Source organism: Spermophilus citellus, assembly GCF_964194105.1.
Source record: "Spermophilus citellus genome assembly, chromosome: 11".
Classification (NCBI taxonomy): Eukaryota; Metazoa; Chordata; class Mammalia; order Rodentia; family Sciuridae; genus Spermophilus; species Spermophilus citellus.
This window is the reverse complement of record NC_138192.1, coordinates 2,063,718-2,090,505: the sequence shown is the minus strand read 5'-3', so window position 1 is coordinate 2,090,505 and position 26,788 is coordinate 2,063,718. Positions and strand designations below refer to the sequence as shown.

At 45.1% G+C, this 26,788-nt stretch overlaps 1 long non-coding RNA gene and 1 pseudogene across 2 annotated transcripts in view; both read right to left on the bottom strand.

Moving 5' to 3' along the window:
* LOC308631121 overlaps positions 1–26,788 on the bottom strand; it is a 1,170,527-nt gene that overhangs the window by 278,956 nt on the left and 864,783 nt on the right. The gene's annotated exons all lie outside the window — the stretch shown is intronic.
* On the bottom strand, positions 14,348–24,811 carry LOC308630478 (vitrin-like; annotated as a pseudogene). The gene is made up of 4 exons: positions 24,700–24,811; positions 21,047–21,277; positions 17,619–18,105; positions 14,348–14,526 (listed from the first exon to the last, which is right to left on the bottom strand). The product of its transcript is annotated as a vitrin-like (transcript).

Below are 26,788 nucleotides of genomic sequence, written 5' to 3'. Positions count from 1 at the left end.
TGCACCTCTCAGCCTCTGGTGACTGCTGGTTTTCTGTGGCTGTAGTCACATCACTTCAGACTCTGCTTCCCAGCCCTCCCCTCCCCTGTCTTTTAACTCTGCCTCCCTCTTAGGAGGACACTTGTGACTTCATTTAGGGTCTATCTGGATTATCCAGGATGACCTCTTCATCTCAAGATTCTTAATCTTATCATATTTGCAAAAAAACCCTTTTCCCATAAAAAGTACTGTTCTAGGGATCAGGCCCAGTATCCCTGGTACATTATTTATCCTATTCCACCTGTCTTATCCCAAAGACCTTCCACTCAGACACACCTTCTTCAGCCCTGATCAGTCTTCTTGAAGCGCCAGTCTCTGTTCATGAGAAGCAGGAAAGAATACCAACAAAGTTTCCACAGCACATTGTGGTATCAGCACCACACAGACCTGGGTTCTACCAGGTGGCTGAACATGCTGTGTTGCTGAGAGGCAGGATGGCTCTGCGAGCCACTGAGGGAGGGCCCTTGCAGCAAGCCCATCCAGCCCATGTGTGCACAGAGGGGCTTGCGTGGGAGAAGCCTGGGAGTGTTCCTCCAGGATACTGAGGTTCTTCCCAGACCAGCTCTTGGGAGACTCCTAAACATAGGGAACAGCAATGTCTGAAGGCTTACAAGGTGGTATAACTCACAAGAAAAAGGTTGAACAGACTGAAAAGTCAAATTCTTCTCAGCCTTATCAGAACACAGAGCTCTCAGGGCAATGGTAATCACTGGACCCAAGATTGGAGGAAAAAGTGGATACAGAGTGCCACAGCTTGCTGGGCCAGGCCTGGGTGCTGTTGCTTCAGGAATGGGGTGGGGATCCCCAAGCTGTAGCTGATGAGCTGTAGGAAGCTCTGTGTGGACAAGCTCCAAGCTAAAGCTCTAGGTGGGGCTGTCTTGGGGAGCTGCACTTTGTGATGTAGGAACATATAGTTAGATTTAAATGTGAACAGCACCCAGTAAAGTCACCAGGCCCCTTGAAGGAGTGCTGGGATGGAGTCTCCTGGGGGGTCTGCCTGGATACTGCCTGTCCATTCTAGGAGACCGACAAGGCATTGCTGAGAGACCCTCCTTCCTCAGCCTGCCCCAGCTTGGCAGTGTGCTCCCACCTCAGTCTTCCCTTCACTCTAGGCCCAGGCCTGGCCCTGGGTGACCCTCCTGCTGTAGTTCATTCTGTCTGCATCTCTGTGGTCCTCCCTGGTGTCTGCATCTCTGCGGTCCTCCCTGATCTCCTCTGTGTGTATGGGAACTGCAGGTTTAGACAGTGCCGGGATGGCGTGCTCTCACCATGGAAAGGGCACCTCCTGGGGCTTCTGAAGGTGGGAGGAAGCCAGTGAGCCCCCTGGGCCAGGTGCTTGCCTCCTCAGGCCCCGGCTGACCCTGCAGCCTGCCTCTGGGCAGCTGCCTGGGGGTGTGGGCAGCATAGGTCAGAGACAGTCCTGTTCCGTTCTTTCCCTGGGGCCTACCTAGGAGGCTACACCTTGGTGCTTCTGTTTCTGGTTGTTTAATCAGTGATGCTTCCAATTTCAGAGGCAGCTGTGGATGCACCAGGCACAGACTTGATTTCTCTTGCACCTGTCTCTCCCAGTTGTTAAGTCAGTTTATTTTCTTTGTTAGGTAGGATGGGTAGTGATTCAAGATGGAAAGCCAGTTTTCTTCAATAACAGAAAATTTGTTCTCCATTCCAGACTGACTGGTTGAAGAAAAGGCCCTCCCTTGCTAAACCATCAGGAGGGAAAGCCAAGTCCACCCTGGCAGAGGGGCTGGAGTCCAGGCTCTGGTCCTTAAGTCCTCCTGCAGCCCTGATCATCTTTGGTTTCAACAGAGGTTATGGTGGCCACTCTACTGATGCTAGTTTGTTCAGGTGCCAAGGGGGATTGTCAGGGTTGACCTCTCCAGGTCAGTTTTAGGAAATGAATTTGGAGTTGGGAAATGAAGAATTGTTGATATATTCTCCCGTGTGTGAACTGCATCCTATAACGACAATAGATAGATGTCAGCTGGAGGATCTTCAGATGATCTGAGGTCCCTAGACTAGGACAATCACCTCTTTCACATTCACATCTCCTGATAAACATTCAGGTGGCCTTGATATCATTCATACAGCAGCACAGCAGAGCTTCCATTGCTGGGTAGAGTGGGCTTGCTGTGGCTCCCAACTGAAGCCAGCCTCCCGTGCATTGGAGCTGGGACCACATGATTAACATACCAAAGAAAGCCACTGAGGTGTTCTTCATTTAAACTATGTGTGTCATTTAAAATAAAAGCAATCTATCAGGAGTGAAAATTCCATCTTTCCTACGTGTATAAAGATACATGTCTTTCATATGTGTGTCTAGACATACACACATGTCCCTCTCAATAAGTACTTTAAAATGACAGAAGGGTGAAGTGAGGCCTCCAGACAGTTCCACATTTTCTGGCCCTTGCCCCTTGAGGCCCAAGTGTGTGGTCAGGTGAGAAGAGCACCTTCTGTTCCCAGAGACACCAGGTGGACCAGTCCCTGGTGCATGGGCCTGGGAGGTGTTGGTGCTGGCCAGGAGGGAGCCTGCTGCATAAATGAAGGAAGCACAGAGGAAGCCTAGGGATTTTGCAGAGGGGAAGATCTCACAGTACTCTAAGCAGAGCCCTTGCCCAACCCTACCTCTTCCTGACTGCCAGTGTCCTGCTTCTGTCCTTCCTGGGACACAGCCCAAGCCAGTGTTGGTGTGGAGAGGTAGGAAAGCCTTGCAGACTCTTCTGAGATTCCCTTCCCTTTCCTCAGATGCTCTCCTCTACTCTAGGAAACCTTTGGCTTCTGCATCATAAACTTTGACCGAGGCTGCGACTTTTCTGTTGGTGCAAAGCTCCATGGTATGTCGGGCCCTTCCCACTTGGTGGTTCCCCAGGAGTAGAAGGCGCTGCTGAGTTGGGGTCCTAGAGGCAGTGGAGCTTCTGTCCATTTATCCCCAGTTTCCCTGTCCTGGCTTGTCCCTCCTGGATGGTTTAGCAAGGGAAGGCTTGGTGGGGTGAGGAGGAAAAGGGGGAAGAAGAGCAGGGAAAATGGCAGCATACAGGGATAAGGGAGCACTGATGCTGGGGAGGAATGTCACCCCAAGGGCCAGTTGAGTCTGAGTGACTGTGAAAACAAAGAGCTTATTGGAGCCCAACTGAGGATGGCCACCAGGAGAGACAGGAATTACAGTTGCCCAGATGATGTCCAAGGTTCCTGATTTTCATTTCAGCAAACCAGAGGTAACAGTTGACTTCTCTGACAAGAGTGGCAGAGCACACTGCTTGGTGGCTGGTCACTGTGTTAGACATACCAGCAAGAGATGCAATAAGAAGAAAGGCTTTCATTGGGTTATTTATTATCTTGATGTCATCCAGGTGAGACGGGGAGGACCCAGATCAGGTCTCAGGGATTTCTACCCCTCCCGGGGTAGAGCCTACCTCCTTCCAGCCTGAAGCATCTCTAGTAGATGGTCCTTCACCTCTCAGCATTCCACAGGGTTGAGGGAATGGAAACTCAGAGGGGAATGAAGTCACGGACCCTGTGAGAAGCTGGATCCTCTTTAGGATTAAGGGACAAACACCTTTCAGAAGGGAATAAGACAGCATGGTAGCTCTTGGACTTACAGGTTAACAGCCACAGCAGAAAACGAGAAGTTAGAAGGTGGGCTAGTCCTCCAGGCCCGGGGATGAGACAGCACACCGGGAGACGCGAGGCTGGGAACACTGGTGCAGGCTTCTGGGATCCTGTGGTCAGCAGAACTGACAGCTAAAGCCAGACAGAACAGGGTCTGCTCCTTCTATTTTCTGAAAATAAAAATATCAGAGACTTCCCAGATGATGAGGTGAGGTGAGGGTCAAGCCCAGACTCAGAGTAATCCCCAAAGTGGCCCTAGTCACCTTCACCTCATTAGCCTAGTGAAAGGTCTCCTGAGGTGGAGACTTGAGATGAAAAGGGATGTGTGAAGTCTGAGGAAGCATGAGGAGGAAGAGCTCTTGTGCCATGAGCCACCTCTACATGTGGTGACATCCAGAGCCTGAGTTTCTGCCACCTCAGGAGCCAGTGATGCCTGGGGAGTCAGCCCAAATCCTCTGCAGGGTGCGTCACCCTCTGGCTCCAGCTGAGGCCCTGAACACAGCCTGCTGCTTCCTGGATTCCTAAGACCAGGTTCATTTCACACTGCGCTTGATCTGGGGCCAACTTCAGTAACAAGGGCTTCTACAGAAACGCTCCATGATGGGTCAGAATGGGCCAGGCAATTGGCGTCTCCTGCCTTATCCCCTCCCCCCAGGATAATTTTGTGACTTCATGTCCGTAGCATTTTGAATCCTCTCTCAGGGAAGCCATCATGCAGCTCTCCTGAATTAAGGGAGGTCCAGTGGCCATTGCTAGGTGGGTGGGGCCTACAGGTAGCCTATGTGGGGGGGTGGTGGGGGGTAAGACACAGCAACCCAGGACACACCAGCAGGGACCAGTTGAAGGGAAGGGACCCAACAGAGACGTGAGCCCAAGCAGGGGTGAGGCATCAACCTGGTGTGAGGGGCGGGAAGTGTGCTGAGAAGGCAGCTGGGAGATGGAAAGAACTGGAAAGGACAGGTTCTGGGACCAATTTGCCTGGGGGTGGAGAATGGGATGCTGAGAGGAACCAGGGAGGGCCTGAGGACAGGGAAAGGACTAGGCAAGATGGACCCTGGAGGGCACTGCCTACAGGAGAGTAAGGGACCCTGGAGAGGAACCAGGGAGGGTCTGAGGACAGGGGAAGGACTAGGCAAGATGGACCCTGGAGGGTGAAAGAATTCCCCACAATGAAAGGGTAAAGTTTCTAAGCTGGAAACCTTGAATTGAAATGTAAAAGATTAGGTACTACTAAGTTCCTCTGTTACACCCAGATTCCTGAGATAGTTAAGACAACGCCCTACTGGCCATTCAGCCTAGGGCCCTGTGCAGTTCGTCACAGGGCCCGAACCAATCAGTTTGAATGTGTACCCAGTTTAGAAGTGACCAATCACCCCTGCCCAGCCTGTTCCCGCCAATGAATGGACTAATCATGTATCAGAGTTGTTGTTCAATTTTCCCGCGCCTCATGATGATTTGTTCTGATGTATGCAAAGCCCCCCACCCTCTCCAAAAAGTGTACTTAAGCTCTGCTTGACCTCTGCTCTGGGCTCTGGGCTGCTCTCCCTTCTTGAGTGAGCACAGAGTCCCAGCGCGCTGGAATGGATCCAATAAATCCCCCTTGCCATTGCATGAAGCTAGTCTCGTGGTCTCTTTCTCCGACGTTTCGCCGGACCCTTACATTTGGTGCAGACGTTTCGCCGGACCCTTACATTTGGTGCATTGGCCAGGAACTGCACATCACCGGACAGGGAGACCTACGAACTGCTTCGGGGGTAAGTAAGGCGCCTTTCTCTCTCTTTCTCTCTCTCTCCCCTCTCCTTCTTCTCCTTCTCTCCCCCTTGTTCTTCTTTCGCAATTGCTCAGGTGCGATCGCTCAGGTTTGGTCCCTGGCAGCTCAATGGTGGGCATAAGTCCCCAAAGAGCATAATTGCTCAGGTGCGATCGCTCAGGTTTGGTCTCTGGCGGCTCAATTGTGGGCGTAAGTCCCCAGAGGGCATAAGCTCTCAGAGCCTCGGGTGGGGTTGGCAGTGTGTGTGTGTGGCTGTCAGTGGAGAGCGTAAGCTCCCCCTGGCGGTGGCGGCAGACGTGCTAGGGAGTCACAGGCCACCCCCCAAGGGACGCCATGGGGGACTCGGGGGGACGGAGGTGCCCCCCATCAGGTAGAGGGGCGTATGAACCCTCGTCGGTGTAGAGGGGCGGATGAACCCTCGTTGCTGCCAACCCGTCTGGTTTTGCCGGCAACTCTTTCTGTTGAATTCACTGTCTGTCTTTAATTTTTGCTTCTGAATTTGTGTTAAACTTTACTGTGTGTCTGCGTTTGTGTCACGTTTGTGTTTTCTCCCTGCGCTTCAGAGTGGCCCACCCTAGGAGTTGAATGGCCCCCAGGAGAGTCCCTCCCATTTCAGCCGGGGCGGCATGGCCATCCAGATCATGGTGATCTAATCTTTCAGGACCTCTGCGAATCTCCTCCTGTAAGGGTGGGGTCTGCGCAGTCTGCCGGGAGGATTCCGCGGTATGGCGGATCCGTCCTGTCCCTGTTCCTCCTGGCCCTTCCACCCATCTGTCCTCTCCGCCCGTGGCCGTCTCCCCTGGGGGGGGGGAGGGGGAATGCTCCCGCAGGTTTGGGGGACGGGCGGACGGAATCGGGGGTGAGGTCCGCGGGGGACAGCCCCTCCTCCCCCTCCTCTGCCGGCAACCAGTTGCCACTGGGCCCATTCGCACCACAGCAGAGCGGGCGGAGTTGGCGGGGGATTGCCCCCCCTTCCGTCCTCCCGGCGAGCAGGAAAAGCGGCTCTGGAGTACCTGGCCCTCTCCCTCCTTCGTGGGGGTAGAAGGGACTGGGTCCCCAAACCCCCCCCCCCCGAATGTGAATGTTACAGCCCTCCCCGGCTGCAATCACCAAATCCCGGGGCAAAAGAATCGAATGGGTCTTCCTCGAGTCGGGCTGCTTAAAAATGAAGCCCAAAGCAGATGATAGATTCCAACTAAGGTTAATACTGAGACTAGGAAAGCGATGTTTTCTCTCCCTCCCGTAATCAGCTTGAGTGCAAATAGAGATGCTTGCTGGAGATTTAACAACTTTGACATCTCGCTTTGACTTTTCTCAAAGCCCTGTCCTCATTATTAAATTGGTGTTAATTGGCTTTAGAGATGTTTTATTGGGGAAGCCTAGCACTCGAAATAACTGTAAGCAGAGGATGGGCTTTTTGGGAGCTGGCGACTAAAAAGTTAGGAAAAAAAAAAAGCCTAGTGCCTAAGGTCAAACCAAACTGGAGGAGCTGATCCTGTGGGTGAAAGATAAGATTAAGGGACTCCCAGCAGCTGCCAGAGCTATTTAGCTCTGGGGAGTTCCCTGGGTCCTTATCTGCATCTTAAGGATTACGCCACCTTTGTTTACTTAAAAAGAAGGGACACTGAATGCAGTAAAGCCAGTCACACTGAGACCCTTGATTTTATACCTATAGTTGCCTCTAAGTGAAAACATCTGGTCCACTAGTGGGAAAGTCTATGGTGCCACTGATGGGAGTCATAATTAAATGAAAGTTCAAAACTTGGAAGGATATATTCTTATCTGGTTGTCTGATTGTTTCTTAAAGGTAAACTAGGTTAAATGTGTGTCTAAAAAATATTTTTTTTATTGTAACAATCTGGTATCTGAATGGGTTTCTAAAGCATTGCACTATCTTGCAGTTAAAAGTTGGGTTTAAGCAATTGTTTAGTTTGATTTCAGATAGTTCTAAAGAGTTTCAATTTTTGAACTGGGTAGCCTAAGGAGATTTCACTAGGTATACAGTGCGTTGATTTGGGCAAGGATAGTAAATTATGATTTGGTATCTGTTTCTCTGTAAGATTTAGGAAAAAAGTGTTGAATTAAAACGTTGGTCTGGCTTATTGAAATGACATTAATTAGCAACAGTCTTGGGAATTTTCAAAGCTTAATTTCAGATATGCATGGTAGTGTGTGGTTCTTCCTAAAATTTTTCAGGCAAATTTAATGTAACTTAATGCTACTTTAGGAACTTCAGAACAAGGAAAGTGGCTTAGAGGTCCTAAAGAAATTTCTTCTGATGGTAGAGATCCTATTTCCAGTTTTATGTGAGCAAGTTTTTCTAGTGTAAAAATATATAAAATTTTGGGAATTGCTTCTTAAATTTGTATCATAATTTTCGACATCCAAACCTGGAAATATGACTTATGGCTAAAATGCCTTAGGCCTAAAGTATCTGTTCAAAATAGCAGTTTTTCCCTGCTCCTTCCAGACCTTAGCCAGGGCTTAAGCTGATATGCAAACAGAAGCAGCTTGGAACTCAGGCCCAAGGGAAAAAAAAAAGGTAAAAGTATCTTTTTATGGGAACTCAAACTAGATTAAAGGACTTTTGCCTTTTCTTAGATTCTATGTTTTTTTGAGCTCATGATTTTTATCCTACAGACAAGTTAATGTTTTTCTGATAAGTTCTATTTTTTGATCAACTGGAGTTTTTTTAAAACATTGCAATGGAGATTTCATCTGCGAAAAACTACGAGGCCTTTATTATTGTTATGTGTGCACACTCTTGTTATGTGTTGTATGTCGGTATGTCTGTATGTGTGTATGTCCATATATCCTGCAGTGATATGACAATTAACAGATGAGGAGCGCTCATAAAAAAATTAAAAATGGATCCAAATATCTTTGATTCACGTGATTCAAATGGTTCAATTTAAATTTGGTAAATAGATAAAAAAGGAGGTCCTAAATTAAGCTTATAAGTTTTTCTAGGTGTTCAAAAAGGCCCTAATAAAATGTTAAATCTGCTTAAATTAAAAAAGTTTACAAGTATTGTTTCAAGATGTGAACAGAAAGAGGTTAACAGATGAAAAAAAGAAACTAGAAGGTTCTAGGTATGGATTTAATAGAGGGAAAGTGTGTTTCTGGTTAAGAGTTTAAGTAATTAAGAGGGTTTAAGTAAGTGATGAAGAAGGTCTGTGCAAGTTGGTTATAAGTGTAAGTTTTTGAGCAAGTAATCTTAAAGAAATTAAGCAGCTGGTTAAACAAGTGCTATTGTTTTAGAGAATTGCGTTATGTTATTTCTTTAAAAGCCAAACTTGGTTAGCATAAAATCATCAATGTAATTGTGATGTTACTAATGTGTTCATATCTTCCAGGTATACAAGTCTGTAAGGTATAAGCTTTACAAGCTGGTGTTCTAAAGTTGTATGGTAATTTTAGGTTCAAAGAAAAAAAAACATGTTGGAGATTCAATTATATCATTTATGTTCTATAACTGGACTTGTTATCAGTAAGATATGTAAAGTTCTATGTTGCTTTCTACACTAAGATACCATTTAAATGTATTTTTAAGTCAATGAGAGCCTAATCTGGGTGAAGGTTTCATTATAAAACACAGAAATACTTTGCTACTTTCCAACAAGAGGTTAGAAGCTTCCAGCCTTCCTTTAATTCATGTTTTAGATGTGATATTATGTTGTGTTAGTTAATATTCATGTAAACTTGAGCAACAATTTATATAGGCTTTGTAAAATGATGTCTAAAAAACAAAGATCAGCTTTAGAACTATAGTATTTAAGATTTATGAAGAGCCCCACCTTACTTGAGATAAGGCTCTATGTCCCATCTCATGTGAAAGTGACTATGAAAGAAGTAGGCTAGATTTCAGTACATTTAAAGTTGTGTCCAAAAGTTGGTTTTTGTCACGATTGCCAGGATCTCAAACAGGGGATGTACTCTGCCAAAATTCTAGGTAGCTATTACATAAACTAAATATGTTTTTATCCTAGTTAGTTTTGTTTTGAAGTTTGCTTTTAGATGGTCTAAGGATTACCTGTTAATTTTTAAAGAGGTACTGCTCTAAGAACTCACAACCTGGGTTAACTTAAGATAAGGAGTTATCACCTACAGGATAGAGAGATAGACATAAAAGTTCAGCACCCTTAATATAAGACTGTTGACTTATTTGCTAGATGTTTAAGATTAAGTTTTAAAATTAAGAATTTGGCTCTTGCCCTCTGTGTCAGTCTGAATCAGGGAATAGGGAACTTTTTCAAAGGGCTCTGCAACTCTAGGCCACATAACTTCCCGAGCAGGGAGATTAATGAGACCAGTGGAGGACAGAAGGCCAATCAGTGCATTTGCTGTAAAGAGGAGGGTCATCAGAGAAGGGAGACATCTCTGATGCTTCCGAGGGAAGCCACATGGTCAAGCAAGGCCTGGACCCATCCTAGTGCAAATGGCACTAGCAGAACTGAGAAGCTGCTGTGAAGTTCCCGACGACTCCCAGAGTAACTCAGCTGACTGTTAACAATAGGTAGAAACATAAGTCAGTTTGACTTGCTTCATCTTAAACACTTAGCAAAGACAGTCAAAGCCAAAGCACAGCTGTTCCTGGACATCTTAAATGATAATAATAGTTAAATGTAACTTCCATAAATAAGTAGACTGGAGGCTACAAAAGAGAATCTTAGACAGAAATGCCTGATAACTGTCAAAGGGACTGCTAGAGTAGTTTTAGTCTAAGGCCTTTATTTCTAACCAATGCAGGTAGGCTTGATGTTTGCTAGTATGGTTATCCAGCCCTGAGTAGCAGAATTAAAGATTTCTCTATTAGACACAGAGGTCATACTAGCAAAGGATTTTGCAGGATCAGATGGCATTAGATTATTAGACTATATCTTAATAAAAAGGACATCTGTAACCCTAAATGTTAGTTGCTGTGTTTACATCCCTGGCATTTCTGACAAAGGATAATATCCTTAAAGATTTACATGCTCAGATAGAAGCCATGTCCCCAGCAATATTGTCCTGGAAACAGTATCTTAACTCCTAGTTCCTGGTACTGGCTGATAGAAAACATTGTTGATCTTTGTCTTGGCCATTATACTCATTGGCATATTTCTGTGCTGTGGCATTTCTTGCTGCATCAATCTGGTTCCAGTACTAATGAATTCTTGTTTCTCTTATAGACCACCTACCACTCGAATGGCCCTCCAGCCTATTACTTCTCAATTGGACTTTTAGCATGGACCACTCCATAGACCCGATATTTTTAAGGGGGACTCCAAACTGCTTGCCCCACACCGTCACTTTTCAGCCTGAATAAGCCAGAGAGATCCTCTTCGTCCCCCTTCCTCACAGCAGTAAGCAGTTCCCAAATTAGAGGGGGGAATGAAGCCAGATTTAAAGTTAGGTAGTCAGTGTAGTTAGATAAATCGGGGTCTAATACCGAGTGAAATCTAAAATGGAGGCCATGCTAAAAATGATTCCAGGAAACACAGGACAACCCATGGTAATCAGAAGGCAATATGCTCCACCGACAGAGATGATAAATGAGACTCCCCAATAATTATGATTCATTACTTTTAAGATTAAAAGTAGTCAGAAAAAGGAGTGGGGAATGAAAGGGTAAAGTTTCTAAGCTGGAAACCTTGAATTGAAATGTAAAAGATTAGGTACTACTAAGTTCCTCTGTTACACCCAGATTCCTGAGATAGTTAAGACAACGCCCTACTGGCCATTCAGCCTAGGGCCCTGTGCAGTTCGTCACAGGGCCCGAACCAATCAGTTTGAATGTGTACCCAGTTTAGAAGTGACCAATCACCCCTGCCCAGCCTGTTCCCGCCAATGAATGGACTAATCATGTATCAGAGTTGTTGTTCAATTTTCCCGCGCCTCATGATGATTTGTTCTGATGTATGCAAAGCCCCCCACCCTCTCAAAAAAGTGTACTTAAGCTCTGCTTGACCTCTGCTCTGGGCTCTGGGCTGCTCTCCCTTCTTGAGTGAGCACAGAGTCCCAGCGCGCTGGAATGGATCCAATAAATCCCCCTTGCCATTGCATGAAGCTAGTCTCGTGGTCTCTTTCTCCGACGTTTCGCCGGACCCTTACAACGTAATGACACTTCACCGGCAGAATTCCAATTTTATTGCAAAAAGCTGTGTGCTTATATAGAACTAAAGGGGAGATGGTAGGGCTTAGATAAATGGCAGGCCACCCATTTATTGGCAAGTTCTTCCAGATATCAGCTCCCGTGCCCGGGAATTAGTTCTCATTGGGCTAAGGTTCCCCGCCAGCGAGATTTGAAATTGGCGCCGGCGGGAGAGTTCACAAGGGCGGGAACTTTTCGTGCCACTACAGAGAAGAAGAAGGTAGGAAGAAGAAGTCCTTAGGCGCAATGTTGGGGTTTTTTTTCTCTGGGGTACGGCTGCCGTTTATACTTTTCACAACACTGGGTCCTTGCTTTTGAGTGGCCTACTTGCTGTATTTTGGCCTTCTACCTGTATCACAGATGATGTAAGTCAGTGGCTCTTCAAATGTGGTCTCAGATTAGAACATCACATAGGTACTTGCTAAAAATGCAGATTCTCCTGCCCCCTCCAGGTCTATTAAATCAGAAACTCTGAGGGTGGAGCCCAATCTGTGTTTTAATTAGTCCTCTAGGTAATTTTGAAGGTGAATTTTGATGTCACCATGTGATGTAACTATCTTTAAGAGAGAGGGCTAAAGGCAATGCTTATGTGCTAGAGAAAACCCAACTAGCAGCCTAGATTAATGTGAATAAGAAGAGCTTCTCAGCAAATCATAGGGGTGAGTTAGCACGTGTGAAGCCTTAGAACAGTGCCCAACCTGTGGCAAATACTTACTTCAAAACTACAATTTTATTTCTTATGAGGTCAATTGCAGTTGCCCGTCATGCATTTGGTGTATAAGCCCATGACAATGATATGACTTTAATTCTTCATGTGGTTTCCTGCCAGGCTATGAATTCCTCAAAGGCATTGGTTGAATAAATACCTTTTCCCAAAGCAATTGATATCATGCTTTCAGTTGTATTTCCTGTTTACTATATTTATATACTGTAATCTAAGGGGAGCTCTTCTTTTAGTATTTTGACTAGAAAACAACATTGTTCTTTGGAAATTCTTCCTTGAGGCTGAAACATCCTTGGACACAAGAAGATTTCTTTAAACCCACACAGGCCCTTGAGGTGGCTGCCGGGAAAGTTATCTTATGAAGGTGCTGTTCAAAAGAATTAAAAAGCCCAAGAAAACAAGAAATATCTGGACCTTGTCATTTTGGCCAGAAATTTTTAGCAGAGCCTTATTGCAAAACTTTGACACTTGCAGGCATGGTGGCACACACCTACCTGTAATCCCAGTGACTCGGGAGGCTGAGGAAGGAGGATCACCAAGTTCCAGGACAGCTTTGGAAACTAAGTGATTTAAGCTAAGTGATTTAAACTTTGGAAACTGATTTAAAAATAAAAAGGGCTAGGGATGTGACTTAGTGGTAAAAGATCCCTGGGTTCAGTCTCCAATACCCCAAGCAAACATTGAACCTTAGCAAAAAACAAACAAACAACAAAAAAGGTTTTTTTTCCAAAGACCCTAATTCCTGAGAAAAATCAAGTCTAGTGGAGTTTTAGACATCACATATACCCAGACACTGAGTGAGCCCTTTTTAGGATTCCTTTGAATGTCTCCCCATTATACATGTATCTCACATCTTGACAGATATGTTCTTGGCAGAACATGGAAGTAAAAAGGAAAGTTGAACCAGATTTCTCCCAGATTATTGTAATGCAAAAACATCAATAATAACATCTAGCTCTCAGACTTCTGTGGTGGAGCATGCCTATAATAACCAGCAGCTCCGGAGGCTGAGGCAGGAGGATCTTGAGTTCAAAGCCAGCCTCAGCAAAATCGAGGCACTAAGCAATTCAGTGACTCTGTCTGTAAATAAAATACAAAATAGGGCTGGGGATATTGCTCAATGGTTGAGTGCCCCTGGGTTTAATCCCTGGTACAAATAAATAATTAAATAAGAAACCTAGCTATCATTGAAAAATCCAGGACAAATGCTAAACTAGATGGATCCCTTAGGACAAGAGGCATGGAAACTTGTAGGAAATGACTGTAACACTGATCGCTCTGAGGTAGTGCAGTGGTTCTCAATCCTAGCAACCTCTAAGCATCACTAGGGAGCTCTTAAAACATGCCAATACTTGTTTTGGATTCCAGTTCTTCCCAGAGACTCAGATTTCACTGGTATTAAGATGGAACCTGAGAATCAGGATTTGGGGAGCACCACTTTCAAGCAAGATCTACTTGTTCCTTAAGGGCCAGTGTTCCAAAAGCAGCATGATGCAGGCATTCAGTGATTCAGACAATAGAAACAACAGGGACCCTACCACGTTCTCCGTACCAGTGTGTATGTTGTTACCTTGGGCTGGAAGAGTGGAGGGTGGCCCACATCACAGAACTCCCACCCCATGACACGTGACACAGTGAGAAAGAGTGCACATGATCCTTTTAAACATTTAATTAAGCAACTCCTACACTGTCATGACAAAATGAAACTTGTTGAGGGTTACAGAGTTCTAATGAGAAATAAAAATAAAAAATTCTCACAAAAGCTCCATTTAAGCCTATTATAAGTGCTGCACTCTCTTCTGAACATGGATTTTGAAAACAACTGTCAAAATGTAAATCCTCAGCACCCTAAAAATGAGTTATCATTTTGATTCAATCTATAAGTCAATGATCATATTTCCAGTGCCAAATTTTGACATATGAGAACTGCAATAGCAAAGAATAGAAATGCATCTTGTTTGCCCAAGCCCTCCCCAAGACTCGCCCACCCTGTGGGTTCCCCAGAAAGCACAGGGATGGTCCAAAGAGCCAGTCAGTAAGGCAGCATTTGCTATGCTTTGCTGCTCTGATTTCAGTTCCGCTGCTTTGCATTGAACTCTGTACAAATGTTCTGGATGATCCTGGGGTTGGATTTGTACAGGTTGTCAAACTCATCCACTAAGAAGGAGTGGTCACTGGAAGGGTGAGTGGCAATGACCTCCAGCTCGTCCTGTGCAGCCCATGCAACCCCTATTGCACAGGTGGTCACTCCTATGGGGACAAAGATCAGATGAAACAAATGCCCCTAAGAAAAAGTGTTGTTGATGAATCTTTGCCTTTTTGCTGCCCTGTCAGCACAACCCAATCCCAAATCAGAAATATGTCAAGCAAAAGAAAAAAAAAACTCCCATGGAACTCTAGGTTCTAGAATTAAGACCAGGTATGGCCATTCATTCATCCATTCATTCAAGAAATACTTTTGAGCATCCACTTCAGAGAGGAGGTAACAATCTTTAGTTTGGAAAATGGAGAGACTGCCTGCTGTGATAGTTTTGATTTGGTTGGGGGCAGTTGGATATCAGGTACTTGACCTTATTCTACAAACTTCTATTCCTATACCACCTTCAGGTTAACCAGGGTGGATGCACAGGATGGCCAGGAAACAGAGGGCAGAAGCTGAGGTGGTCTTTCTGCCCAGGCACCTGCCCTGCAGCCCCCTTTCTGCCAGTGGCTCATCTCATCTTCTAGGTGTACAGTCCTGCTTATTAGGAGCTATCAATGCTTCACATAGCTCTGGTCTAATATGCTTTCAGTTATCCATCATGCTGCATATAAGCTGCCAGTCCCTTTTCTCACCTCTCCAGCTTCTTTTCTCTGAATATTGTCTCAATTAGGGGAAGTTAGCCTTGGGTTTTAAAATGCTGGTCAAGTGGCCATGGGAACTGAGCTTAGACTGAGCAAGCCCATGTTTCTGCTCAAAGAAAGAAAGAAAAAATATCCCCCGATAAAGACTAGAGAACAGTATGCAACTTTTCAGATCCTTGAGACCACCCTTTCACAGAACCTTCTACTGTCAATTCTGACAGATGGTTGCCGCAGTCTGGCTGGGCACAATTCAGGAGCCACTTGTCAAAAGAAACGAACTTTATTTTTAGAACTACAAACGCCAAACAAAACAGCTCCTCAGGAAAAAACCCTCAGAGCCCAACTGCCACCACCGGCTTCCCACAAGCCTCTCACACCCACACAAACCTCACCACCTCCCACAATCCTCCTGCTCTTGAGGCTGATTGGCTGGGTCGCGTGGGCGGAGCCAAAGAAGTCCCCCAATGAGCAGCTCCGTGGAGGAGCCAATCAGCTAGATGTTGCTGGGGCCGCTGTGAGCCAATCATCAGCTGGCAGTCTGAAGGGCAGGGAAACAGCCCAATGAACATCACCGCAGAGGAGCCAATCAGCTAGATGATGCTGGGGCCACTGTGAGCCAATCATCAGCTGGCAGTCTAAAGGGCAGGGAAACAGCCCAATGAACATCACCGCAGAGAAGCCAATCAGCTAGATGTTGCTGGGGCCGCTGTGAGCCAATCATCAGCTGGCAGTTGGAAGTTTGCTGGCAGCTGGAAGTTTGCTGGGGCCCCTTTGGCTGTGGCTCTCAACAGATGGTTGTTAACTCTGGACTTGTATTATCCTAGGAACACAATGCTCATTGCATTTTTAGATGAATCACAGTGTTTGGCTGAGTAGGAACCCGCCTCCATGTAATTTGTATCTATTGGTCCCAGTTCTTTAAAGCTTCTCAGAATATGATCCCTTGAGAGCTCCCATTTCCAACAGTCTTCTCATTCGCTCACTTCCTGGGTGAGGCCCAAAGAAGGTTCCTAGAGAAATAAGTGAGGGTGGGACTGAACGTGATCTTGAACAGATGTGCTAGAAAAAGCCCTGGGCTGATGAGCCAAGAGCTGGCCCATGTGCCACTCACTCTGGGATTTGGAGCGGGTAGCTTATGACCCTTGAACCAACTCTGCTGATGTGAGACCAAGGGAATTTGTGACAACTGGCACAAAGAACATCACCACCTCACCATTGTTAAGGTGCCCCACAGACTCTGCAAAAGGCAAGTCCCTGAGAAGACTTTGCCTGAATGCATTGTCTAGATACTTTGGTTTCTGGAAGTCAGCACCACCCGTTCATTAAGAATTGTCTTAGGAAGGATTTAAAGCAGCTCTCAAGAATACAAAAAAATCCTGAAAAAAATAACCCATATTAAAAGTATGCACAGAAAAGGGAAAAATAATTGACCACTGCATTGTGTGAGTTTTGTACCCTAGCACTTAGAGGTCTCCAGTTCCATTGACTACTTTATTCAGTTTTATCATTGTTATTGTTAATATTTTTCTTTTTTTTAGTTGTAGATGGCTACAATACCTTTTATTATTTATTTTTATGTGGTGCTAAGGATCAAACCCAATGCCTCACACTTGTTAGGCAAGCGCTCTACCACTGAGTTACAACCCCAGCCCATTTAATATTACTATTATTATTATCATTTTGGGTTTCTTCAGGCTATTATATTTTCATGCTATTTTTATGGCACTTTTGAGAATATATATATATTTTTTTTCTCAAATATATATATATATATTAATTAATTCATAAATGTGATTTATTTTCTAAACCCTTAAGTACTTTGTTCATTTTTTGTGTTCTTTTAAATAATTATTTCTTAATTTTAGGTGGACACAATTTCTTTATTTCATTTTTTGTATGTACTGCTGAGGATCGAACCCAGTGCCCCATGCGAGCACACTATCACTTGAGCTACATCCTCAGCCCTCATTTTTTTGTGTTTTTGAGCCTTCTCTCGACAACTTAGAAATTTTTATATGGAAATATCACTTTTAAATATTCTGAATCAAAATTTCTTAGGGTTTCCCCCCAAACCCTCAATATCTAATTTACAAACATAGTACGACTTCCTTAAAGAACATTATTAGTCTTTAAAAGGTATTAAGGACAAATTGGTGTCTTCAACACAGCTAGGGATTTGTTTTTCTTTCATAGAAAGTGAAAAATAGGATTCCCTTTTAGTGTCTCAAGCCCTGGTGGGAAAAGCCTCAGGCTGTAGGAGGTCAAGGAAAGGCTCCCTGTTTTCAAAGACACTGGGGGAGTCTCTGGCTGCCCTTCATCCTTCCCTCTTTGCTACTCAGACACCTGCAATATTTGCTCCTCTAATGGCTTTGAACATTTTTGAGAGTCACAGACAAAACCAACGCACAGAAAAGCAGAGCCTTCCTTGCCCTCCAAGGACAGCCTCTCCCTGCCCTAGAGAGGAGCCTCAGCAGCTGGCTGAGCCAGATTCCCCCTACCTTTCTGATGGGCGGCCATGGCTGGTATCCGCATGCCTTCGGTGATGAGGATCATCAGCTTCCTCTTGTTGGGCTTGGACTTCTTGAAGAGCTTTTCCAGGGCAGAGTGGATGGAGGCACCAGTGCTGGTGCCACCACTCCAGTACCCCACCCTCTTGATGGCGTTGAGGATGTCAGGCTTGGTGCTGTACTTGTCAAACCCAAACTCCAGCTGCTGCTCATAGGGTACTGCACGGCCTGATACGTGTGTCTGTGTCTTAAATCTCAAACTCCTTGCTGATGTTGGCCACAAACTGCAGGACTGTGCGGAAGTTGCCTGTCCCCACACTGCTGGAGCCGTCAATGACAAAGCCAATGTCAGCTGAATTTAAGCAGGTCTTGCTGCAGACCAGGCAGTCAGTGTCACAGACCCGCTTCACCAGGGGCTGCATGGTCTTGGAGAAGCCCAACCAACTCTGCACGTTGAACCATTGGTTCTGCACACAGCCTGGAGGACAGAGGGGAGGGACACTCACTAGGTCAGCAGTCAAGTCCCCCAACATGGCACCCTTACCTTGGGCCTCCAGGTGGGTGAAGAAGCAAACAGACTCCTGTTTACTGTGCTGGTCCTTGTTGATGGCTCTTTCCCTTTCTGTTCCCCTATGTAGGCACTTGCTGAGACAAAGACCTCTCCAGTAATGTCTGAAATCACTCCTGTCTCCACAGATAACAATGACTCAGTGGGAAGCCCTTGTGCTAGGCAAACTCACAGGGAGATGTAAGTCACTGATTTCTGCTTCAGATTTATGCCTCTTCAGCTCAATTCATTTGTACTGGCAGCCAGCCATGACTGTCATTGGTGGGCACCAATGCATGAGAAAATTAAAGAAAGCTTTTGTTATCCTGGGGAAAACAGAGCACACCTAAGAAGTGACTGAGGAATGTTTCCAGAGCAGGCTGCACCCACTGGGAAGGGGCCCCAGAGTTGCTGAGTAGGCACATGGGTCAGGGTCGTACTAGGTGCTCTTGGAGAGATTCTCTCATTCAATCCTCACCTCACCCTACAAGGGGAACAATGACCCCCCCCATTGTTAGAGAACAAACTGAGGGCCACTACAAGGGGACATGCCTGAGTTCCCCAAACTAGATTGCCTAGCTGTCTGCCTTCAAAACCCAAGCTCTGCCTTCCAGACAACCTTGCCAATAGGCAAACAAACATTTATTTACTTGTGCCTAAGCTTGTTCCAGAAAAAATTCAAGTCAGCTACAAATAAACATTGAGCAAACTTGCTGGTGTGTTCCTGGAAGTGACAGGGCTAGTGTTCCTAAGGTGGAACATTTCTTCCTGTCCCTTCCTTTGCGGGTCACAGAGCATGTCTGACCTCATGACTACGGATGAATCTGTATAATTAAAAAATTATTTTGAAACTAGTAATGGCTTAAACATTCCAGGAAAAATACATGTTTTCTTTGATTTGTGAAAACCTAAAGCAGGTTACAAAACTTTCTATGGACGAGGCGGCACAAGAGGTTGAGTGCTGGTAGGAAGCTGATCTTCTGGATGGAGAGGCAGTATCAGACAACCTGTGTGAGATTCCAGCAGCAGAGAGTGGTGGTGCTAGGCAGGGACAGGTGGCCATTGGCTTGAGCACAGGGCCTGTGTGGTGTCACAGCAGCAGGGCCAGAAGCAGGGTTGGGACCATGCTTTAGAAGGCCTCAAGAACAAAGAGAAATAGTGAAGGGTTTGGAGCAAGAGCCCCAAAGTTGGAAGAACTCTTTATAAGCATGAGTTGGGCTTCACTGTTAAATCTCTACACAGGAGACCCAGGAGAAAGGCAGGTAAGATGTTAAATACTGACTTGAAGTGGGGAGATGTCACTGGGCAAGAGAAAGAACAGAGAGAAAAGGGATGCAGTTTGGGAGCTGATGAGGAATTCTGGGATGGTTGGGGCTGTTCATGCAAAGTCCCGAGAAGGAAACAGTTTGGGTGGGAAAGATGATGATGAACTTGGCTTGCTGCATGTAGGACTTCAGGTTCTGACAGGGCTTCCAAAAAGGGAAAGGTCACCAGGTGTGATGGCACATGCCTGCAATCACAATGACTTTGGAGTCTGAGGCAGGGGCAACAGCAAGAGACAGTCTAAAAATAAAAAGGGCTGGGATGTAGCTCAGTGGTAGAGCACCCTAGGGCTCAATCCATAGCATGGAGGTGCTGGGAGAGAGTCTTTCATCTGGACAGAGAAGACTGTACAGCTCAAGAGGTGAGGACTGAAGCTGTGGCCCTGGGGAGACTGGAGGAGGAGAAGATTGTGAGGGAAGATGGATGAACAGGATCTAAGTCCTGAAAAGGTCCATGTTCAGGGTACATAATGGAAGAAAAGAAAAGAGCAAGTGAAATAACAGCTGCACAGGGCCAGGAAGCCAATGAAGAGGATTTCATGGAGCAAGAAGAAGTCAGCAGCCTGCTATGCTGCAGGAGGTCCGGCCTTATTAGCTCCAAAAACATACAATAATAAAGTTGGAGGAGCATCACCGACAAGATTTTCCCAGGTGTGATGGCACAGGCCTGAGATTTCAGCAACTCAGGAGACAGAGGCAGGGATCCCAAGTTCAAGGCCAGCTTCTGCAACTTAGCAAGATTCTGTCTCAAAAATAAATAAATAAATAAATAAATAAATAAATAAATAAATAAATAAATAAATAAATAGACCTGAGGATGTAGCTCACTGGTAGAGCACCCCTAGAATCAAACCCCAGTATGAAAAAAATAAAAAATAAAAGACAAGCTGTCCAAGCTTGCTGGCTCTGTTCCTCCCTCCCTCCATCCTTTCTTCTCTCCTTCTGTCCTTCAGTTGAAGCTTTGCCTTTGAAGGAAGGTTTACGTGGACACCCACTGGAAAACACCAAAGGTGGCTTAGTAGACTGGAACAGGAGGCCAACTATCCCATCTGTCCTGCCTCACGTCCAGCCAGACATCTCAGCAAAACCCAGAAGTAGCATTGGAAACATGACCTGCCTGAAATGTAGCAACACCTCCCTTCTCTTGTTTATCAGATTGATTAATTTGTAGCATGTTTGTGTGAAAGTGCATGTGTGTGTGTGTGTGTGTGTGTGTGTGTGTGTGTGTGTACATACATGTGCATGCTCATGTGTTTATATGAAGCCTTCCTGGACTGCCTGGTCGAGGTCCCTGATGCTGTGGGAGGAGCAAGGAAGAGCCTCCACATGAGACCTTTGGAACACTGCTCCTGCCTTCTGTTCCCAAGCTGCTGGCCTTGGGTGGGTGAGACTTTTCTTTGAGAGAGTAATTTGAGGTTCCTTCATTGGAGACACCACTACCTAGATGTGAGATTCATACACTTTTGAAAGCCCAAGAAAACAATCTTCCTGGAATTTCAGCTTTTCAGAGTACAGGGGAGCTTGACTGTGGGTGAGTCTCTGGCAATTACAAACCTTGTTGGCAAAGTTAGGCTCCATCACATACTGCTTCTCATTTTCCGCAACAGCTTCCACAGTGATGAAGAAAATGTTGATTCCTGATTCTCTTGCAAGCCTTGAAGCCTCCTCCACTTTGTCTGTGGGCCAACCATCCACCATCACTACGGCCACATTGGGAGCACCACCTCTGTTTCCATTGGCTTTGGAAAAGAAGGTCTTGTTCACAAAGGAGATGGCCCAGCCTAGAAGAAAAAGACTCATGCTTGAAGGGATTATGCCAGTGGTAAATTCAGAAACAGATCACAGCAGCACAAAAAGGTCCAGAAAAACACACTCATTCCCTCCCAGTTTGACTGTTCTATTTTTTGAACCACTTTAGTTTTAGGTGTACAATTCAGCAGCATTTGTGAGTGTACAGTTTAGTGGCACTGGGGCACATTCACAATACAGCTGTCACATCACTCCCTTAGTTTCATTTTAAGCCTTTAATTTCTAATTGCCTTGAAAAAAGTTATAGGGACCAGCAAGTAGCAGGGAAAGACTTTCATAGAAATAAAGGGACTCTTATTTGCTTGGGTACCAGACTCACTCTAAGTCTCTAAGCTGCCTCACGTTGTGTCCTAGAGCACAGGATCAGGGGAGTTGAACTGGAGTGACAGTAGCCTTCTCTTGGCTTCCTAAATCCTGGGAGCTGCTGGGCCTGCAGGGCTGTATTCTGTGGTCAGCGGTCTTTCCGCCAGTTCCAAGCCAGGGGCCCAAGTTTGGCTGTCCAGGGAAGAGCTATACCAGGAACTGAGAGACTGTGTTCTAGCCCTGGCTGTGCCAACCACTGGCTGTGTGGCCCTGGGTGGTCCCTAATGGTCTCTGGGTCTAGACTTCCAGGCCAATGATCGGCTTCAGCTGAGTGCAACAATCATGAGGCTTTGTGAAACCTTGAGATGCCTTTCTCCCATGTGCAGGGTCTCAGGACATTTTCAGAGTCAACTAGATGACAAACTATCCTACTTTTCCAGCAATTTCCCAGTCTCAGTGCTAAAAGCCCAAGTTCCCCTGGGCAAATTGAGATGACAAGGCTCCCTTGCTGGGTTGTGTGGAACCAGTGTGTGTGTGTATGTGTGTGTGAGAGAGATGTGTATGTATACCCATGCATCCTCTGAAATTATACACAGGATCTTGTGTATGAGTACTATCTGGGTAGCAAGGCCATACATATTCTTTTTGGAGATTCTCAAATGAGTTCCTAATAATAGCTAACAACCACCTTCTTTAAGTAAATATTATTACACTCAATGCTTCTCTGGTTTGGGCAGTATAATATTACCTGTCAAATGAAAGTATCAAATGGTCACATCTAAAGTCCTGGAGAAGTGTCTTAGTGAACCCCTGTGAACTGTCTGCACTGAACCTGGTTGCTAAGGGAAAACATTGGCTGCTGAAAACTGCTTCCATGGCCAAGGGATAATTTCCATCAAGTCCCAAAGCTTCCAGTAGTCCTTTCTGGCTCAATATTAGGCACCATAAGGGAGCCAAAAGATCACTTTGACCCCACCTAATCTTGAGTCTAGTTGAGCCCACAGTGAACCAGTGCTTGATGCACATTCCACCCACCTTGCAGTGGATTTTTATTGTTGTTGATTCCTTCCTTCCTTCCTTCCTTCCTTCCTTCCTTCCTTCCTTCCTTCCTTCCCTCCTTCCTTCCTTTCCTCCTCCTCCTCCTCCTCCTCCTCCTCCTCCTCCTCCTCCTCCTCCTCCTCCTCCTCTTCTGGTACTAGGGATTGAACTAAGGGGCACTTAACCAATGAGTCATATCGTGAGCCATTTTTTTTAAATATTTTAATTAGAGACAGGTTCTCACTGAATTGCTTAGGGCTTTGCTAAATTGCTGAGGCTGGCTTTGAACTTGCAATCCTCCTGCCTCAGCCTCCAGAGCTGATGGATTACAGGCATATACCACTGTGCAGGGCTTGTAGTGGGTCTTCAAACCAGATGCTGGATGTCTGAAAACTACAATGTCCATACTCTCTTGCATCTAGATTTTCAGCTTTCTTTTACTTTCACAAATTGATGTATTTACATGAGATTTAGAAGATGACAGCAGGCAGGGGCTGTACTTTTCTTTCAGCAGTTTATGCTGAGGAGAATCTGTAGAGTATTTGACTTCTCTTGGAGCACCATTGACAGACATGTTTGTGTTGGTTGCTAGCTTTAATGGTGTTAGGAGAGAGGGTGCAGAATAGCCCTTTTGTGGGTAAGAATGGGTCACGGAGGACTTGGTTCTGGAGTGGCAGCTGTAGAAGAAGCCTCCTAATTGTAGGCTTCCTGCTGAAGCAGGTTCCTGAATTGGTTATGGTGGCAGAATTCAGAAAGTTGTTTCTAGATCTTGGAAGAGGTAGCAGCTCCTTTGGAAGCCCCGTTTCCAAAAGAAGCTCCCAAATTCTGATTCTTCAGTCCTTTCTATAATTCTCATAATGTTTAATGCTCTGAAATAAATCACTTTGTACCTGAACCAGCTGGTTGGATTCTGTCCTCTGAACCCAAACCCTGAACCAGAGGCAGAATTCAAACCTGTGCTACACTGACAAAGGTATACTGATTAGGTTGAAACACCTTTCTGATCTCCTCAGGGGAGTTAGTTGTCTTCTGAAGTTTTTCTCCAGTAAAATTTTGCTCATGGAAGGATTAAGTGGAGAACAAGTCAGAAATCAACTTTATCATGTTTGTAATGAAGATGCTTTGGAATTTGGGGCACAGAGAACAGCAGCTTGGTCAGTGTTTATTTAACATTGTTCAAAAGTGGCAGGCTCTGCATTTACTTGATTCTTATGTTTGATGGCTACAAAATGTTCTCTCAGGGTTGGGGGAAGAAAATTATTAATCAGATTTATTGTAACTGCCTCAAGGATAAGATAGTTCTACACCCTGCATGTAGATTCTCCATGCCAAGCAAATGTGGCCCACATCTCCAGTCCTTTGGATTTTGATGGTATGAACAGGTTCCCTGAGAAGTATATAATCATCCCCCCTCGTGTCCCCCAAAATCAGGCTAACATGTATACATTAATTACACATTGGCATGGGTTCTTTGACAGTCTGAGCACGGTTAGTGTGAAAATGTGAAACTGTTGTTTCCTAATGCCCCGTCACCTCTGGGTGAAATGATAAAATGGAGTTTCTGAACCTGCTCCAGTGAGGATTACATCTTGAACTTCTGTTTCCCCCTCCAAAGGCTCAAACATCACAAAAGATTCATCTTGAAATAGAGGACAAGACTCTGTTTGCAAAGTCGTTGCTGCAACAGTAGCTGATTGGAACAAGACTCCCAAGGAGCACTGAACTGCTTTCTGATGGAATTGGTGGTGGGATTTAATGTTCAATCTTGGCAACTTGGAGTCCAACCAGGAAATAGTCACAACAGCAGTCCTGCTTGTCCTGAAGAATGTTGGCATCCTGAGGAACCAAGCAAGCTGGAACTAGATGACACACATGTTTTGACAATTCTTGCCACCTGAACTCATTATAATACTTTAGAAAAGACACAGATGTTACATGAGTCATTTCTTGATGAATTCTTTTTTTCCTCCTTTAATATAGAATGTTAGAAGACAACCACATAGAAAGAGAACCATGGCAACAAGATAGAATTATCTGAAGTGGGGTCACATACCTACATTAGAAAGCCCTCCTCTCTGGGTAATTTTTTCAATAGCTGTCTTCAGGTCTCGAGAATTCATGTGAGTTTTGAGGTTAAACTGTTTAGCAGGGTTGTCATTGAAGAGGCAGAACAAAAAAAATTAGCTCAAAAGTTATTAAAGAAAGGTAAAAAAGAAAGGTAAAAATAATACTTAATTCTTTTATATACAAAGAGAAGCTGCTTCAAAGCCTTAAACTGTGGTTCATAAAATGTTCCACTGCGGGCAGAGTGATGGGAAGACAGAGACTGGGATCCTTCACAGGGCATGGAGAGAGGTTATTTCAGAACTGTGACCCACTGTATGGGTGTGCAATCCATGTAGTCAGATGGGGGTTGGTTTCCTGCTTTGCTACCACCATTTGGGATTCTTAACAATTTTTGAAAGAGGACCTGCATATTATGAGGCTATTTTGGGCTATAGGTTACTAAGTCCTCAAGTGTGGGCATGGAGACCTTTTTTTTTCAATTTGATGGTACTGGGGATTGAACTCAGGGCCTCCTGCATGCTAGGCAAGAGTGTTACCACTGAGCTACACTCCCAACCCGGGAGGAGACTTTCCAAGCATCTTTTCCAAGATCCCCAGAAGTAGATCAATGAGAAGTTGCTTTGGGCAGCAAAGGTGCTTGACAGTAGATCCCTACTGAGTTCTTGGGGATAGACAATGCAGTCACCAGGGAACCAGTCACCAGGATCTAAGAGACAGGAGACATTCTCTGCTTCTTTTCCCACCCTTTCTTCTTCCCTCTTTTCTAATCTTCTTAGGTATCTCAAGGTGATCTGAGTTATTTCCATAAGCTGTGCTAATCAAAATGGCAGGTGATGTAAAGCTGGGGTGGGGAGATAGAAAGCCACTTTCAGGGAAGACCGGAAATTTAAAATAAGTTCAACCAAGGTAAGGCCTTGGGGCAACTCCCCACCAGATGAAAACTAAGTCCCATGGTGAGGATTAAATGAAAACAAGTAAAAACAGCAAGGCAATCAGGAAATGGGGAATTTTGGACCTCTTAGCTGAGCATCAAGTGTCCTTATCTGAGGAGGTAGTCACACACTTACACTCTTACAAAGCAATCCAGTGAAGGATGGAGGCTCAAACCTTTCTTTTTTAATATTTATTTTTTAGTTGTAGTTGGACACAATACCTTTATTCTACTTAATTATTTTTATGTGGTGCTGAGGATCGAACCCAAGGTCTTGTACATGCTAGGCAAACGCTCTATGGCTGAGCCACAACCCCAGTCCTCAAACAATTTCTTTATAGTAACAAAACCCAGACTCATGTACTCCCATTGTTTGGCTTCATATTTTGGCTTTCAAAGCCTCCATGATTTGGTTCTAACTTATGGTGATACTCCTCTCTCTTTTTCTCTCTCTCCCCTCTTCTTCTTTTCCAAGATATCCTATATTCTAGTCAAAATGCCAAAATGAACTGCTCACTCTTTCCTGTGTTCTATACCATCTTGTTACTTTGTTTTTGTTTTGTTTCATGGTACTGGGGATGGCATCCATGGGCGCTTTTTGGCAATGAGGCTGGCTTTGAACTTGCGATCCTCCTGCATCAGCCTTCTGAGTGGCTGAGATTACAGGCATGCATCATTACACCCAGCAAGTCTTGTTATTCCTTGTGGTCATGTTTTTCAGCCACCACAAGCACTGGCTTGTAGGGGACAGTGACGTGTTACCTAAAAGAAACACAGGGATCTGTTCCTGTGTACCTCTGGTCATAGTAGTATCATCAAGAGATCAACACATTACCTATTTTACATGTGTTTGTCTTTGAAGATACTAAAAGTTAATATTTCTTAAAAATTAATGATATCTATTTTTTTAATAATACAACATTAGGTGAGAAGGGTTTAATACTTTTCTTGACCTTGGATAATGTGTAAATGTCTTTGGCTTTCAGTCTCATAACAATGCTGTCCATTAGGCTTTGTTTGGTGATTTGGTTTTTAGTCAGTTGTCACCTCATGAATTCCTGAGTTTGGTCTCTTTTCCATCTTTTCCACAGCTTCGCCACACATGGTAGATGTTACTTAAGCACTTTCTGAAGCACACTCACAT